Source organism: Pseudophryne corroboree, chromosome 12, assembly GCF_028390025.1.
Source record: "Pseudophryne corroboree isolate aPseCor3 chromosome 12, aPseCor3.hap2, whole genome shotgun sequence".
Lineage (NCBI taxonomy): Eukaryota > Metazoa > Chordata > Amphibia > Anura > Myobatrachidae > Pseudophryne > Pseudophryne corroboree.
In genome coordinates, this window is record NC_086455.1 from 26,095,014 (window position 1) to 26,110,251 (window position 15,238).

Sequence of the window (15,238 nt, forward strand, 5' to 3'; positions counted from 1 at the left end):
TAAATAAGAGGTTCTCAACTCCAGTCCTCAAGTACCTCCAACAACTCATGTGTTCTGGATTACAGGTGAATTGATCTATTTTTCTTGGCCACCTGCATTCACAGACATAAATTATGAAAACATGACCTGTTAGGAGTACTTGAGGCCTGGGGATGAAAACCACTGATCTAACACGAGGCACAGAATAAGATTTGTCCGTCTGGTCACCCAAATGTCCCAAGACCATAACACAAACAAAATGAAGGATCCAGAAAGAACATGTCATTTTTGTGGTCTTTCACATGGTTCCGGTATGAATGGTCGACCATGTTATGGTCGACAGCCATTAGGTCGACATGGACACATGGTCGACACATGAAAATGGTCGACACATGAAAGGTCGACATATGAAAAGGTCGACATGAGTTTAACTTTTTTTGGTGTCGTTTTTTGCGTAAAGTGACTGGGAACCCCAATTAGTGCACCGCTTCGCTCGCCATGCTTCGGGCATGGTGCCTTCGCTCCGCTACCGCTTCGCTCGGCACACTTTACGATCCACATGGACTACGATTGGAACGGTAAAGTATGGAAAAGTTCCCCAAAAGAAAAAAAAAGTTAAAAAAACTCATGTCGACCTTTTCATGTGTCGACCATGTGTCCATGTCGACCAATAGTGGTCGACCTAATGACGGTCGACCATAACATGGTCGACCATGTGAAAGGATACCCTTTCACATAAGGACTCCCATTTACCTAGTCTTGTTTCATTACTGTTGCTAGAATAATAATACAGTAATAATAATTATTAACCTATCCAGCGAAGTCTGGTAGTCTGTCTCCTCGGTGGTGACCTCTCCTGTGTTCCCGACAGCCTAATGCGGCTGGTGACAGGCTAATGGCCAATACACGGCAGCTAATCTCTTACACGCACAGAGCTTCAACCCAGCAGGGGGCTCTCTCTGCCCACCTGGGTAATTGAACATGAGACCGGGGAAAGGCTTTGCTGGCTCCCTATTTCCAGCAATGGGAACTTTATTGCCAATGTAGGAATTTCAATTTAAATAGTGATAAGTACAGCTTTCTGCTGTTTGTTAAATAACAGATATCTTTAGGGCAAAATTAAATGTAGCACGATTGTAACAGAATAATACTAACTAATCAACAGAAAGAGCCTTTATAAATATCAGAATAATGTGATAACTTTCTTTAGCATACAAAACTGGAGAGAGAGGGGTCACCACACTCTCTATAGCCCCAACTGAGGAGTAGCTGGAGTCTGCAAGGTCCAATATCTGACAGCTTCTGCTTGTGGGTGGAAAGGGCAGCTCATCTGGGGGTAAATTTACTAAGATGGGAGTTCTGTTTAAAATGGGATGTTGCCCATAGCAACCAATCAGATTCCAGGTATTATCTTCTAGAAGGTGCTAGATAAATGAGAAGTAGAAGCTGATTGGTTGCTATAGGCAACATCCCATCTTAAATAGATCTCCCATCTTAGTAAATTTACCCCCTGGAGTCATTTAACCGTTTTGCCGTGAATTCAAGCCTGACGATACAGCCAGCCAAGACTGGGACTGCTGGTAATGCAGGAAGTGCAGAAGGAATACATATGTTTACCGCCATCTCAGGTTGTCATGATCCCGACAGCAGGATCCCAAGTATGCCAGCAGCGGGGCGAGCGCTAGTAAGCCCCTTGCGGGCACGGTGGATCGCTGCGCAGCCTGTGACGCCGGTATTCCTGCCGGCACCATTTCACCGCCTGTCGGGATTCCGGCGTCGGCATTGTGACCGCGGTCACGTGATTGCGTCCCGTGCAGAGACATAAGGCTCATCAAGCTTTTATGGTCTACTGATGGCTGAGCACAAATGTCTGCACTACAACAATATATGTAGCAACGAGCAAAGTCCAACTGCTTTAATGCCCTGCACTGCTCATTTCTACCAGAAATCATGTCTACAACATCCAGAAGACTCGCATAAGATTCCAAAGACCCATCCAAAATGTCATCACATTGTTTAACAATTTCATGTATTCTTCTCCAATGTGATCTGGTCTAAGCCGAATTAAGAGTTTCCAGAAACGAACAGAATGTGAGCCAGCACATACCTCCCAAATGTCCAGATTCTGGTAGCGCAGTTCCACTTTTTGGGCACTGTCTGCCTAAACCGCAGTGTCCCACAGTAGGGGAGGAGTCAGTGGGGCCCCTCTCACTCGCTTTACAGAGCAATCAGTGAATAGATGCGGTGAACAAGAAGTCTTGCAGCAGCTATACAGTTGAGAGGGGGACTAGGGGCAGCCCGGCAGCTCCCGGAATGCTGGCCCCGCCCCCAGTGTGATGAAGACGGAGCGACGTGGCTTGCGGGTTCAATGCTTCCTGAGAACACGCACACTGCAGTGAGGAACGCCCCCTTTTCAGACACATGCAGGAATCCCGACCAGGTAATCAGTCATCAGAGAATGTTGGGAGGTATGCGCAGTGTTTCACACTATGTAAATGTCCCTCACTGTTGTGCACGCACTGGGACGTCAGTAACAGGTTGGAACATCATCCTTAATGTATATATTTAGACTTTGTTCCAGATAATAAGAATTTACTTACCGATAATTCTATTTCTCGGAGTCCGTAGTGGATGCTGGGGTTCCTGAAAGGACCATGGGGAATAGCGGCTCCGCAGGAGACAGGGCACAAAAGTAAAGCTTTTACAGGTCAGGTGGTGTGTACTGGCTCCTCCCCCCATGACCCTCCTCCAGACTCCAGTTAGGTACCGTGCCCGGACGAGCGTACACAATAAGGGAGGATTTTGAATCCCGGGTAAGACTCATACCAGCCACACCAATCACACCGTACAACTTGTGATCTAAACCCAGTTAACAGTATGATAACAGAGGAGCCTCTGAAAGATGGCTTCCTAAACAATAACCCGAATTAGTTAACAATAACTATGTACAAGTATTGCAGATAATCCGCACTTGGGATGGGCGCCCAGCATCCACTACGGACTCCGAGAAATAGAATTATCGGTAAGTAAATTCTTATTTTCTCTATCGTCCTAAGTGGATGCTGGGGTTCCTGAAAGGACCATGGGGATTATACCAAAGCTCCCAAACGGGCGGGAGAGTGCAGGTCCTCCTTTGCCAGGGTATCAAATTTGTAAAAATTTACAAACGTGTTCTCCCCTGACCACGTAGCTGCTCGGCAGAGTAGTAATGCCGAGACCCCTCGGGCAGCCGCCCAAGATGAGCCCACCTTCCTTGCGGAATGGGCCTTAACAGATTTAGGCTGTGGCAGGCCTGCCACAGAATGTACAAGTTGAATTTTGTTACAAATCCAACGAGCAATCGACTGCTTAGAAGCAGGTGCACCCAACTTGTTGGGTGCATACAGTATAAACAGCGAGTCAGATTTTCTGACTCCAGCCGTCCTTTAAATGTATATTTTTAAGGCTCTGACAACGTCCAACAACTTGGAGTCCTTCAAGTCGTCTGTAGCCGCAGGCACTACAATAGGCTGGTTCAGGTGAAACGCTGATACCACCTTAGGGAGAAAATGCGGACGCGTCCGCAGCTCTGCCCTATGTCGAATGGAAAATTAAATAAGGGCTTTTATAAAACAAAGCCGCCAGTTCAGATACTCTCCCGGCCGAAGCCAGGGCCAGTAACATAGTCACTTTCCATGTGAGATATTTCAAATCCACCTTCTTTAGTGGTTCAAACCAATTTGATTTGAGGAAATCTAAAACTACATTTAGATCCCACGGTGCCACCTTAGGCACCACAGGAGGCTGTATATGCAGTACTCCTTTGATAAAAATCTGGACCTCAGGGACTGAGGCCAATTCTTTTTGGAAGAATATTGATAGGGCCGAAATTTGAACCTTAATAGATCCCAATTTGAGACCCATAGACAATCCTGATTGCAGGAAATGTAGGAAAACGACCCAGTTGAAATTCCTCCATCGGAGCACTCCGCTGCTCGCACCACGCAACATTTTCGCCAAATACGGCGATAATGCTTCGCGGTGACTTCCTTCCTTGCCTTTATCAAGGTAGGAATGACTTCTTCTGGAATGCCTTTTCCTTTTAGGATCTGGCATTCAAACGCCATGCCGTCAAACGCAGCCGCGGTAAGTCTTGAAAAAGACAAGTACCCTGCTGAAGCAGGTCCCTTCTCAGAAGTAGAGGCCACGGATCGTCCGTGACCATCTCTTGAAGTTCCGGGTACCAAGTCCTTCTTGGCCAATCCGGAGCCACTAGTCTTACTCCACTTTGCCGTATAATCCTCAATACCTTTGGTATGAGAGGCAGAGGAGGAAACACATATACCGACTGGTACACCCAAGGTGTTACCAGCGCGTCCACAGCTATTGCCTGCGGATCTCTTGACCTGGCGCAATACCTGTCCAGTGTTTTGTTGAGGCGAGACGCCATCATGTCCACCATTGGTTTTACCCAACGGTTTAATAGCATGTGGAAAACTTCTGGATGAAGTCTCCACTCTCCCGGGTGAAGGTCGTGTCTGCTGAGGAAGTCTGCTTCCCAGTTGTCCACGCCCGGGATGAATACTGCTGACAGTGCTATCACGTGATTCTCCGCCCAGCGAAGGATCCTGGCAGCTTCTGCCATTGCCCTCCTGCTTCTTGTGCCGCCCTGTCTGTTTACATGGGCGACTGCCGTGATGTTGTCCGACTGGATCAACACCGGTCTTCCTTGAAGCAGAGGTTCCGCCTGGCTTAGAGCATTGTAGATTGCTCTTAGTTCCAGAATGCTTATGTGAAGAGACTTTTTCAGGCTCGACCACACTCCCTGGAAATTTCTTCCCTGTGTGACTGCTCCCCAGCCTCTCTGGCTGGCACCCGTGGTCACCAGGATCCAATCCTGCATGCCGAATCTGCGGCCCTCCAATAGATGAGCCTCCTGCAACCACCACAGAAGGGATACCCTTGTCCTCGGCGACAGGGTTATCCGCAGGTGCATCTGAAGATGCGACCCTGACCATTTGTCCAACAGATCCCTTTGCATGGAATCTGCCGAAAGGGATTGCTTCGTAAGAAGCTACCATTTTTTCCCAGGACTCTTGTGCATTGATGTACAGACACCTTTCCTGGTTTTAGGAGGTTCCTGACCAGGTCAGATAACTCCTTGGCTTTTTCTTCGGGAAGAAAAACCTTTTCTGAACTGTGTCCAGAATCATCCCCAGGAACAGCAGACGAGTTGTCGGCATTAATTGGGATTTTGGAATATTCAGAATCCATCCGTGCTGCTTTAGCACCTCTCGAGATAGTGCTAAACCCATCTCTAGCTGTTCTCTGGACCTTGCCCTTATTAGGAGATCGTCCAAGTATGGGATAATTAATACGCCTTTTCTTCGAAGAAGAAATATTATCTCGGCCATTACCTTTGTAAAGACCCGAGGTGCCGTGGACAAACCAAACGGCAGCGTCTGAAACTGATAGTGACAGTTTTGTACAACGAACCTGAGGTACCCCTGGTGTGAGGGGTAATTGGAACGTGGAGATACGCATCCTTGATGTCCAAGGATACCATAAAGTCCCCTTCTTCCAGGTTCGCTATCACTGCTCTGAGTGACTCCATCTTGAACTTGAACTTCTTTATGTACAGGTTCAAGGACTTCAGATTTAGAATAGGCCTTACCGAGCCATCCGGCTTCGGTACCACAAAAAGAGTGGAATAATACCCCTTCCCTTGTTGTAGAAGAGGTACCTTGACTATCACCTGCTGAGAATACAGCTTGTGAATGGCTTCCAAAACCGTCTCCCTTTCTGAGGGGGACGTTGGTAAAGCAGACTTCAGGAAACGGCGAGGTGGCTCTGTCTCTAATTTCAACCTGTACCCCTGAGATATTATCTGCAGGATCCAGGGATTTACCTGCGAGTGAGCCCACTGCGCGCTGTAATTCTTGAGACGACCGCCTACCGCCCCCGAGTCCGCTTGCGAAGCCCCAGCGTCATGCTGAGGCTTTTGTAGAAGCCGGGGAGGGCTTCTGTTCCTGGGAAGTAGCTGCCTGTTGCTGTCTCTTCCCTCGTCCTCTGCCTCGTGGCAGATATGAATAGCCCTTTGCTCTCTTATTTTTAAAGGAACGAAAAGGCTGCGGTTGAAAGGTCGGTGCCTTTTTCTGTTGGGGAGTGACTTGAGGTAGAAAGGTGGATTTCCCGGCCGTAGCCGTGGCCACCAAATCCGATAGACCGACCCCAAATAACTCCTCTACGCATCGCCTGTCCACTGTCGTGTCCATAAAGCTCTTCTGGCCGAAATGGACATAGCACTTACCCGTGATGCCAGTGTGCAGATATCTCTCTGTGCATCACGCATATAAAGAAATGCATCCTTTATTTGTTCTAACGACAGTAAAATATTGTCCCTGTCCAGGGTATCAATATTTTCGATCAGGGACTCTGACCAAACTACCCCAGCACTGCACATCCAGGCAGTCGCAATAGCTGGTCGTAGTATAACACCTGCATGTGTGTATATACCTTTTTGGATATTTTCCATCCTCCTATCTGATGGATCTTTAAGTGCGGCCGTCTCAGGAGAGGGTAACGCCACTTGTTTTGATAAGCGTGTTAGCGCTTTGTCCACCCTAGGAGGTGTTTCCCAGCGCTCCCTAACCTCTGGCGGGAAAGGGTATAAAGCCAATAACTTCTTTGAAATTAGCAGTTTTTTATCGGGGCACCCCACGCTTCATCACACACGTCATTTAATTCTTCTGATTCGGTAAAAACTACTGGTAGTTTTTTCACACCCCACATAATACCCTGTTTAGTGGTACCTGTAGTATCAGCTAAATGTAACCTCTCCTTTATTGCCAAAATCATATAACGTGTGGCCCTTTTGGAAAATACGGTTGATTCGTCACCTTCACTACCGGAATCAGTGCCTGTGTCTGGGTCTGTGTCGACCGACTGAGGCAAGGGGCGTTTTACAGCCCCTGACGGTGTTTGAGGCGCCTGGACAGGCACTAAGTGAGTGTCCGGCCGCCTCATGTCGGCAAACGACTGCTTAAGCGAGTTGACGCTATCCCGTAATTCCACAAATAAAGGCATCCATTCTGGTGTCGACCCCCTAGAAGGTGACATCCTCATATTTGGCAATTGCTCCGCCTCCACACCAATAACGTCCTCATACATGTCGACACACACGTACCGACACACAGCAGACACACAGGGAATGCTCTATACGAAGACAGGACCCACTAGCCCTTTGGGGAGACAGAGGGAGAGTCTGCCAGCACACACCAAAAAGCGCTATATATGACAGGGATAGCCTTATGATTAAGTGCTCCCTTATAGCTGCTTTTATATTAATATATTGCCATTTATTTTGCCCCCCCTCTCTGTTATACCCTGTTTCTGTAGTGCAGTGCAGGGGAGAGACCTGGGAGCCTTCCTGACCAGCGGAGCTGTGACAGAAAATGGCGCCGTGTGCTGAGGAGATAGGCTCCGCCCCTTTTCCGGCGGGCTCGTCTCCCGCTATTTAGTACATTTAGGCAGGGGTAAATATCTCCATATAGCCTCTGGGGCTATATGTGAGGTATTTTTAGCCTTTTTAAAGGTTTACATTTGCCTCCCAGGGCGCCCCCCCCCAGCGCCCTGCACCCTCAGTGACTGCCGTGTGAAGTGTGCTGAGAGGAAAATGGCGCACAGCTGCAGTGCTGTGCGCTACCTTAAGAAGACTGCAGGAGTCTTCAGCCGCCGATTCTGGACCTCTTCTTGCTTCAGCATCTGTGAGGGGGCCGGCGGCGTGGCTCCGGTGACCATCCAGGCTGTACCTGTGATCGTCCCTCTGGAGCTTCATGTCCAGTAGCCAAGAAGCCAATCCATCCTGCACGCAGGTGAGTTCACTTCTTCTCCCCTCTGTCCCTCGTTGCAGTGATCCTGTTGCCAGCAGGAATCACTGTAAAATAAAAAACCTAAGCTAAACTCTCTAAGCAGCTCTTTATGAGAGCCACCTAGAATTGCACCCTTCTCGGCCGGGCACAAAAATCTAACTGGAGTCTGGAGGAGGGTCATGGGGGGAGGAGCCAGTACACACCACCTGACCTGTAAAAGCTTTACTTTTGTGCCCTGTCTCCTGCGGAGCCGCTATTCCCCATGGTCCTTTCAGGAACCCCAGCATCCACTTAGGACGATAGAGAAAATGTATAGTACATCCTGCCACTAGATTTACTATTGGTTGATTAAAATTAAAGCCGTTCTAAATACAGATACAACTGTATCAGTGTCATATTAAAATTGTGAATACCAAATGCTAATATTTTCTATTTGTCCTTGTGAAAAGCCTGTGCTCGAGCTCGTGTGTGTGCACTCATGCAATGATTAGACAGTCTCATCTCGGAACGCCTGCTGACAGCGCACAGTGACACAGTTTAGGTGCAACCAGCAGGGCACAGCCCGAGGCTAAAGCTACACTAGTCACAACACTAGCCATCGTGTCACTTAATAAATCTGACGGTCCGAGGGTAATCTCAGAGGGTGACAGAGCAGCGTGCAGCTATTTTATTTCAGTCTCTGATTATTAATGGACGGTCAGTAATAAGTGTCATGGAGTGCAGCGAAGGTTACTGAAGACCAGACAGAGCGGTGACTGTTCCGGTACAGTTATGCCCTGCGGTTGCGGCACCATAACAAGTTAGTTCAAACCCTGAAGATTTGAAATTAAAAACGCAACCCTAAAAAGACCGTTAAATAAGCAAAACAATCTAAAAGTAAATAATGAAACAGACAAATGTATTATGTAAATTCATCCAGTCTTTGTTTTTCTCCATGTGACAGGTTTAAAATGCCCACAGGGAAGAAACACTTAAAACAGTTTTCACAACATGACAAAGTAAAAGTGATCTATAGTAGAATGTCATTGGCAACTACGCTATGGCTTGAAAGAGGATCATCCGGTGTCACAACCTAAAGGTTGGGGGAGAAAGAAGAGGCACATTTTAGTTAACATTCTAGACACCGCAAAGGCTGCAAGGGTTGGGGAGGTCAAGGCTTTGGAGACGGAAGCATGGTGGGCACACTTACATTAATTACACACCATCATTTTTTCTCTATCGTCCTAGTGGATGCTGGGGTTCCTGAAAGGACCATGGGGAATAGCGGCTCCGCAGGAGACAGGGCACAAAAGTAAAGCTTTCCGATCAGGTGGTGTGCACTGGCTCCTCCCCCTATGACCCTCCTCCAAGCCAGTTAGATTTTTGTGCCCGGCCGAGAAGGGTGCAATCTAGGTGGCTCTCCTAAAGAGCTGCTTAGAGAAAGTTTAGCTTAGGTTTTTTATTTTACAGTGAGTCCTGCTGGCAACAGGATCACTGCAACGAGGGACTTAGGGGAGAAGAAGTGAACTCACCTGCGTGCAGGATGGATTGGCTTCTTGGCTACTGGACATCAGCTCCAGAGGGACGATCACAGGTACAGCCTGGATGGTCACCGGAGCCTCGCCGCCGGCCCCCTTGCAGATGCTGAAACATGAAGAGGTCCAGAATCGGCGGCAGAAGACTCCTCAGTCTTCTAAAGGTAGCGCACAGCACTGCAGCTGTGCGCCATTTTCCTCTCAGCACACTTCACACGGCAGTCACTGAGGGTGCAGGGCGCTGGGAGGGGAGCGCCCTGGGAGGCAAATGAAAACCTATTTGGCTAAAAAATACCTCACATATAGCCTCCGGGGCTATATGGAGATATTTAACCCCTGCCAGAATACACTAAAGAGCGGGAGACGAGCCCGCCGGAAAAGGGGCGGGGCCTATCTCCTCAGCACACAGCGCCATTTTCCTTACACAGCTCCGCTGGTCAGGACGGCTCCCAGGTCTCTCCCCTGCACTGCACTACAGAAACAGGGTAAAACAAGAGAGGGGGGGCAAAACAGTGGCAAAAATTATATTATAAAAGCAGCTATACAGGGAGCACTTATTATAAGGCTATCCCTGTCATATATAGCGCTTTTGGTGTGTGCTGGCAAACTCTCCCTCTGTCTCCCCAAAGGGCTAGTGGGGTCCTGTCTTCATTAAGAGCATTCCCTGTGTGTCTGCTGTGTGTCGGTACGTGTGTGTCGACATGTATGAGGACGATATTGGTGTGGAGGCGGAGCAATTGCCAAATATGGGGATGTCACCTCCTAGGGGGTCGACACCAGAATGGATGCCTTTATTTATGGAATTACGGGATAGTGTCAACACGCTAAAGCAGTCGTTTGTCGACATGAGACGGCCGGACAATCAGTTAGTGCCTGTCCAGGCGCCTCAAACACCGTCACGGGCTGTAAAACGCCCTTTGCCTCAGTCGGTCGACACAGACCCAGGCACTGATTCCAGTGGCGACGGTGACGAATCAACCGTATTTTCCAGTAGGGCCACACGTTATATGATTTTGGCAATGAAGGAGGCGTTACATTTAGCTGATACTACTGGTACCACTAAACAGGGTATTATGTGGGGTGTGAAAAAACTACCTATAGTTTTTCCTGAATCAGAAGAACTAAATGATGTATGTGATGAAGCGTGGGTTGCCCCCGATAAAAAGATGATAATTTCAAAGAAGTTATTAGCTTTATACCCTTTCCCGTCAGAGGTTAGGGCGCGCTGGGAAACACCTCCTAGGGTGGATAAGGCGCTCACACGCTTATCTAAACAAGTGGCGTTACCCTCTCCTGAGACGGCCGCACTTAAAGATCCAACAGATAGGAGGATGGAAAATATCCAAAAAAGTATATACACACATACAGGTGTTATACTACGACCAGCTATAGCGTCAGCCTGGATGTGCAGTGCTGGAGTAGTTTGGTCAGAGTCCCTGATTGAAAATATTGATACCCTGGATAGGGACAATGTTTTACTGTCTTTAGAGCAAATAAAGGATGCATTTCTTTATATGCGTGATGCACAGAGGGATATCTGCACACTGGCATCACGGGTAAATGCTATGTCCATTTCGGCCAGAAGAAGTTTATGGACGCGACAGTGGTCAGGCGATGCGGACTCAAAACGGCATATGGAAGTTTTGCCGTATAAAGGGGAGGAGTTATTTGGAGTCGGTCTATCAGATTTGGTGGCCACGGCTACAGCCGGGAAATCCACCTTTTTACCTCAAGCTACTCCCCAACAGAAAAAGACACCGACTTTTCAACCGCAGACCTTTCGTTCCTTTAAAAACAAGAGAGCAAAGGGATATTCATATCTGCCACGAGGCAGAGGAAGGGGGAAGAGACACCAACAGGCAGCTCCTTCCCAGGAACAGAAGCCCTCCCCCGCTTCTACAAAAGCCTCAGCATGACGCTGGGGCTTCTCAAGTGGACTCGGGGGCGGTGGGCGGTCGTCTCAAGCATTTCAGCGCGCAGTGGGCTCACTCGCAGGTAGATCCCTGGATCCTGCAGATAATATCTCAGGGGTACAGGTTGGAACTAGAGACAGATCCGCCTCGCCGTTTCCTGAAGTCTGCTTTACCAACGTCCCCCTCCGAAAGGGAGACGGTTTTGGAAGCCATTCACAAGCTGTACTCTCAGCAGGTGATAGTCAAGGTACCTCTTCTACAACAGGGAAAGGGGTATTATTCCACTCTATTTGTGGTACCGAAGCCGGACGGCTCGGTAAGACCTATTCTAAATCTGAAGTCCTTGAACCTGTACATAAAGAAGTTCAAGTTCAAAATGGAGTCACTCAGAGCAGTGATAGCGAACCTGGAAGAAGGGGACTTTATGGTGTCCTTGGACATCAAGGATGCGTACCTCCACGTTCCAATTTACCCCTCACACCAGGGGTACCTCAGGTTCGTTGTACAAAACTGTCACTATCAGTTTCAGACGCTGCCGTTCGGATTGTCCACGGCACCTCGGGTCTTTACAAAGGTAATGGCCGAGATGATGATTCTTCTTCGAAGAAAAGGCGTATTAATTATCCCATACTTGGACGATCTCCTAATAAGGGCAAGGTCCAGAGAACAGCTAGAGAGGGGATTAGCACTGTCTCAAGAAGTGCTAAAACAACACGGCTGGATTCTGAATATTCCAAAATCCCAGTTAATGCCGACAACTCGTCTGCTGTTCCTAGGGATGATTCTGGACACGGTTCAGAAAAAGGTTTTTCTCCCGGAGGAAAAAGCCAAGGAGTTGTCCGAGCTTGTCAGGAACCTCCTAAAACCAGGAAAGGTGTCTGTACATCAATGCACAAGAGTCCTGGGAAAAATGGTGGCTTCTTACGAAGCAATTCCATTCGGCAGATTCCATGCACGAATTTTCCAGAGGGATCTGTTAGACAAATGGTCAGGGTCGCATCTTCAGATGCACCAGCGGATAACCCTGTCTCCAAGGACAAGGGTATCTCTTCTGTGGTGGTTGCAGAGTGCTCATCTATTGGAGGGCCGCAGATTCGGCATACAGGATTGGATCCTGGTGACCACGGACGCCAGCCTGAGAGGCTGGGGAGCAGTCACACAAGGAAGAAACTTCCAGGGAGTGTGGACGAGCCTGGAAACGTCTCTTCACATAAACATTCTGGAACTAAGAGCAATCTACAATGCTCTAAGCCAGGCAGAACCTCTGCTTCAAGGAAAACCGGTGTTGATCCAGTCGGACAACATCACGGCAGTCGCCCATGTGAACAGACAGGGCGGCACAAGAAGCAGGAGTGCAATGGCAGAAGCTGCAAGGATTCTTCGCTGGGCAGAGAATCATGTGATAGCACTGTCAGCAGTGTTCATCCCGGGAGTGGACAACTGGGAAGCAGACTTCCTCAGCAGACACGACCTTCACCCGGGAGAGTGGGGACTTCATCCGGAAGTCTTCCACATGCTGGTAACCCGTTGGGAAAGACCAATGGTGGACATGATGGCGTCTCGCCTCAACAAAAAACTGGACAGGTATTGCGCCAGGTCAAGAGATCCGCAGGCAATAGCTGTGGACGCGCTGGTAACGCCTTGGGTGTACCAGTCGGTGCATGTGTTTCCTCCTCTGCCTCTCATACCAAAAGTATTGAGAATTATACGGCAAAGAGGCGTAAGAACGATACTAGTGGTTCCGGATTGGCCAAGAAGGACTTGGTACCCGGAACTTCAAGAGATGATCACGGAAGATCCGTGGCCTCTACCTCTAAGGAGGGACTTGCTTCAGCAGGGTCCCTGTCTGTTTCAAGACTTACCGCGGCTGCGTTTGACGGCATGGCGGTTGAACGCCGGATCCTAAAGGAAAAAGGCATGCCGGAAGAAGTCATTCCTACTTTGATTAAAGCAAGGAAGGAAGTAACCGTGCAACACTATCACCGCATTTGGCGAAGATATGTTGCGTGGTGCGAGGATCGGAGTGCTCCGACGGAGGAATTTCAACTGGGTCGATTCCTACATTTCCTGCAATCAGGATTGTCTATGGGTCTCAAATTGGGATCTATTAAGGTTCAAATTTCGGCCCTGTCGATTTTCTTTCAAAAAGAATTGGCTTCAGTTCCTGAAGTCCAGACTTTTGTTAAGGGAGTGCTGCATATACAGCCTCCTGTGGTGCCTCCAGTGGCACCGTGGGATCTCAATGTGGTTTTGGAATTTCTAAAATCTCATTGGTTTGAACCACTAAAAAAGGTGGATTTAAAATATCTCACATGGAAAGTGACCATGTTACTAGCCCTGGCTTCGGCCAGGAGAGTGTCAGAACTGGCAGCTTTATCTTACAAAAGCCCATATCTGATTTTCCATTCGGACAGGGCAGAACTGCGGACTCGTCCGCATTTTCTCCCTAAGGTGGTGTCAGCATTTCATCTGAACCAGCCTATTGTAGTGCCTGCGGCTACAAGTGACTTGGAGGACTCCAAGTTACTGGACGTTGTCAGAGCATTAAAAATATATATTGCAAGGACAGCTGGAGTCAGAAAATCTGACTCGTTGTTTATATTGTATGCACCCAACAAGATGGGTGCTCCTGCGTCTAAGCAGACGATTGCTCGTTGGATCTGTAGCACAATCCAACTTGCACATTCTGTGGCAGGCCTGCCACAGCCTAAATCTGTAAAGGCCCACTCCACAAGGAAGGTGGGCTCATCTTGGGCGGCTGCCCGAGGGGTCTCGGCATTACAACTTTGCCGAGCAACTACGTGGTCAGGGGAGAACACGTTTGTAAAATTTTACAAATTTGATACTCTGGCTAAGGAGGACCTGGAGTTCTCTCATTCGGTGCTGCAGAGTCATCCGCACTCTCCCGCCCGTTTGGGAGCTTTGGTATAATCCCCATGGTCCTTTCAGGAACCCCAGCATCCACTAGGACGATAGAGAAAATAAGAATTTACTTACCGATAATTCTATTTCTCGGAGTCCGTAGTGGATGCTGGGCGCCCATCCCAAGTGCGGATTATCTGCAATAATTGTACATAGTTATTGTTAACTAATTCGGGTTATTGTTAAGAAGCCATCTTTCAGAGGCTCCTCTGTTATCATACTGTTAACTGGTTTTGATCACAAGTTGTACGGTGTGATTGGTGTGGCTGGTATGAGTCTTACCCGGGATTCAAAATTCCTCCCTTATTGTGTACGCTCGTCCGGGCACAGTACCTAACTGGCTTGGAGGAGGGTCATAGGGGGAGGAGCCAGTGCACACCACCTGATCGGAAAGCTTTACTTTTGTGCCCTGTCTCCTGCGGAGCCGCTATTCCCCATGGTCCTTTCAGGAACCCCAGCATCCACTACGGACTCCGAGAAATAGAATTATCGGTAAGTAAATTCTTATTTTTTTACGGATATTTACAACTGTCAACTAACAGCAAAAGAAAGAGAGAATAATTAGAAAAGAAAGTGTGCCGCAGTGTTCTAGGAATCTTCCTGATGTAAAATAAGCACCAGCACTGAAACACATTCAGGATTAACGTGGTTACCCGGATACATTTTTAAAAGGGTCATCCTGGAATTGTTGACAGGTGACCTGGACAAGCTTTGTGATTTAACACCTGTAGGACATTTATTAAAGGCTCCTTCACACAGTTTTCCAGTATGGGCCAGATAAGGGTCGTTTATTTATTCCTTTCATATGCTGCTGTTTTATTTGCTTACTTAAGTGGTTATATATTCCATTTGGCTTTTGGATACTCTCTCTCTCCCTCCCTCTGGAAGAAGGATAATTAAACCCAATTATTTTCATTACACAATAGGATGGACTGTTTATTGTTATAATACACTATGGGGTATATTCAATTAGGAAAAGACGGCAGTTTTTCGACTTTTAAGGTCGAATAGTGATTCGACCTATTCAATCCCATCAGTTCTTATTTGACTTGTTGAATAG

At 48.1% G+C, this 15,238-nt stretch overlaps 1 protein-coding gene across 2 annotated transcripts in view; it reads right to left on the reverse strand.

The window, feature by feature from the left end:
• Positions 1–8,730: 8,730 nt before the first annotated feature.
• MTHFD1 (methylenetetrahydrofolate dehydrogenase, cyclohydrolase and formyltetrahydrofolate synthetase 1) overlaps positions 8,731–15,238 on the reverse strand; it is a 168,981-nt gene continuing 162,473 nt past the window's right edge. For both annotated transcript variants that reach the window (XM_063947235.1, XM_063947236.1), the window contains one exon: positions 8,731–8,901. The gene's annotated coding sequence lies outside the window, so the exon portion shown is untranslated. The remainder of the gene's footprint in view (positions 8,902–15,238) is intronic.